Consider the following 3670-nt stretch of genomic DNA (forward strand, 5'->3'; position numbering starts at 1 on the left):
CAAAATTACATCTGAGTTAACCCACAGCTGTGTCTGATTCAAGGCATGGATTTGTAATTGCTTCCTATGCCTCTTAAAGTTGGACAGTGAATAAAGAACAACAAAAAAGGGAAAAAAGATTGAAGGGAGTAGGTAACTATGATTCTTTGAATGCAAATATCAAAAGGAAAGTAAAGCAGTTTGGTAAATTCAGTCATAGAATGCAACATTATAGGATAGAGTACAACTATCCCAGAGCTTCCAAGGCAGTAAATTTTAGAAAAACAGACTGCTACAGCTTTCTCCCCTGAAATAGATAGTGGTTTCTGTAACCAGGAGCTTAATTATTGTCCTCTAGGGCTTCTTATCAAAGGGAAGAGATGGAGTGGATAGAGGTTAGGTCATTGTGAAGAATCTCAGACCTGTTCAGGAGGGTATACTTCTTGACAACTGCTAATATCTCTAAGGGCGTGAGAAACCTAGAAATAGAGATATGACTCAATTTGCTACGCTTGGTTCAACACTGACAAGCCCAGAAGAGAAAAACAACAGTAAGGAGCTTAAGAAATTTCTTCTCATATTTCTTTATTCCAAGAACTCTCAAGACACTATGGTAAGGCCTTAACCAGCTAACTAAAAGGTTGTTGTTAGTTGATGTTGAGTTGAGTACAGCTCAGAAGGACCCTGTGAAAAGTGGATCTGAACTCCATTCTACGTTGTGCCGGCTTCATACTTCCCAATACACTAGAATCCATTGCAGCAGTCACTGTGTTAATCCACCTGGTTGAGGGTCTTCGTTTCCTTTGTCGGCTCTCTACCCTTTCAGGCATTATTTCCCTTTCCAAGGAATAGCCTTTCCTAGCAACGTGCCCAAAAGTATGTGAGCCAAATCCTTATCATCCTTGCCTCCAAATATCACTCTGGCTGCACCCTCTCCAGGGTATATTTATTTTTTCTTTTGGCAGTCCATGGGATATTCAGTGTTGTTTTCCGACAGTATAGCTCAAAGGCATCAATTCTTCTTGTCATCTCTATTCATTGTCCAGCTCACAGATGCATAGCAAGTGATCAGAAAGATCATGATCTGAATCAGATGCACATTAGTCCTCAAATGGACATCATTACTCCTCAACAATTCAGTGAGTTGCTTAATGGCACATTTTTCCCCTTATTGGGGAATAAGTTTATTCTTATGTACAATAAAGTCAGTGAGTACATCAGCCCAGTTTGGTGGTGAGTTCTTTTGGTCTTGGCCTTCTCCAGTTTGGCGATGTGGGCCACTGACTTGGGCCTCAGGACATTGCCTTCAAAGTTGAGATGGATCTTATTATATCTGTCATTGTATTCAGTCCTGATAGCTTCTACCAGTTTTGACAGAGTGCATTTATCTTTCAGGTTCACCTATGTGAAGGAAACAGTGGTGCAGGCCTTCCGACGGATGAAACAACCTAGCCTGGCGTTGTCCTTGATGATGCAGTAGGGAACACCCATCTTACAACACAAGGCCGGCAGGAAAACCACCACCTCTATGGGGTCCATGTCATGTGTGATCACCACAGTTAAGCTTTCTTTTTCTCCAGCAGGGTGGTGACCATATTATCTTCAGCACGGTGAACAGGGTGTCTCTTGGTGGGGCGTCGCCTTCTTCTCAGACTGGGCCAACAGCCTATGCTTCTTCTCCTTCCTGGCCTCTGTTTGGTACATGAAAACACAAATACAATTTTAGTAATCATTAAAACATAGACCTATTTATAGCTTGTACATATAGTGTAATTTCAGTTGGACATTATTGTTGTTAGGTACCATCCAGTTGAGTATGACTCTTAATACCCTATAAACAACAGATCTGAACACTATCCTATTCTGTGCCGTCCTCATAATCTCTGATATGTGTGAGCCTTAATTGTTGTTTTATGTGCTGTTGAGTACTTGGGACTCATAGCGACCCTATGTACAAAACCCTAAATCCTGCCCTATCCTGTGCCAATCTCACTGTCTCTGACACACCTACCCCTATTACCCAAGTCACTGAATCATTCCATCTCATTCAGGGTCTTCCTCTCTTTTGCTGTCCCTCCACCCTCCCAAGCAAGATGTCCCTTTCCAAGGACCTGTCCCTCCTTACAATATGTCCATATGTCCAAAGTACGTCAGATGAAGCCTCAGAATCCATGCCTCCAAGGAGTAGCCTAGTTTTCCCAGCAGTCCTTGGTATCCTCAAAACTCTTTTCCAGCACCACAGCTCAAAGACATTAATTCACCCTTCTATCCTCCCTAGCCATTGTCCAACTCTCTGATGCATAACAAGTGATTGCAAAGACCATGGCCTGTATCAGATGCACCTTAGTCTCCACACCATTGTTCTTCAGTACTTTGGAGAGGTCCCTAAGTGCAGACTTAAATGGTAAGTGAAAAAATAATTACAAATAATACAGAAAGAGATATTACATTACCAAAACTGCTGAGTGAAAATTGCATAATTTCAAACTTAGAGTAAAAGACAATACTAAAATTATAAAACAAAAATATTTCTCTTTTATTAATGTTAAAGATAATAATTCAATCAGCTTTATAAGAAGTATAAGAATTAGAAATCAATAAACACCTCTACAAACGTAGAGAAACAAAAGTTATGTGTGTTCAGGACTTTAATTTATAGGGTCGCTATGAGTGGTCTATGATTAAACAGCACTTAGCAACAACAACAACAACAACAAAACACCAATAAGATAAATTTCCTAAATAAGAGCATAAACATAACACACAGACTTAAGATTTCACTGTTTAATATGGTTAACTAAATTAATAACTACAATAAACCAACATCATAACCCTGATGAGGTTTACTTTTCAATTGTTTTTGTAGTTTTAATGAGTCCTGGTGGCATAAACCAAGAGGTCAGGTGTTTTGTAAAGCCAAAGGTCAGGGGTAAACCAAAAAGACTTTGTTACCCAAAAGGACATGTGTTCAAAATAAACAACCTTCAAGAAAGAAACATGACTAATCATCATCCCAAGTGGAACAAAAGGAGAGATTGCCTAGTCTTACGCTATATTCACAATCATTGCAATGTTTTCTCTATTCTCACATACACTGCATTTATACATAACATTGAGGATTTCCTCTTTTTGGCTGACCACCTATTCTACCAAACATAGTTTCTTTATCCAGCGACAGGTCTCTACTGATACCATGTACAAACATAATGAAACCCTGTCTCATTATCCATGCCTTTAAGGAATATTCTGGTTAATATTGCCGTGACATTTTTTAATAACCTTCCGCAAGTCCATAGGAACTCTGGTGGCTTAAACTGTTAGCTTTTGGGCTGCTAAAAGAAAGAACAACAGTTTGAAACTACTAATTATTTCAGGAGAGGCAAACAGGGTGGTCAGCTTCCATGCTGATTTGCAACTTTTGAAACCTAATACAGGGTGTCCATGAGTTGAAATGAACTAGCGGGCACTTAGTTGTGTTTGGATTTGGTCCAACAGTTCATAGTGTGTACAATAATTATAGTCAATATCGTAGATCAGTTGGTTTTGTTGTTGGTAGGGACTAAAAACTCAATTGCAGGTTATAGCAACCACTTGAACAAATAATTGGAACCTTAACCTCTCCTAGATCCATCTTGAAGTACAACATCGTGAGTGTCAGGATCATATCCATACGCTTACAAGGAAGTCCAGT

Source organism: Elephantulus edwardii, unplaced genomic scaffold (assembly GCF_000299155.1).
Source record: "Elephantulus edwardii isolate Elephantulus edwardi_28Jun2011 unplaced genomic scaffold, EleEdw1.0 scaffold00133, whole genome shotgun sequence".
Taxonomy (NCBI): domain Eukaryota; kingdom Metazoa; phylum Chordata; class Mammalia; order Macroscelidea; family Macroscelididae; genus Elephantulus; species Elephantulus edwardii.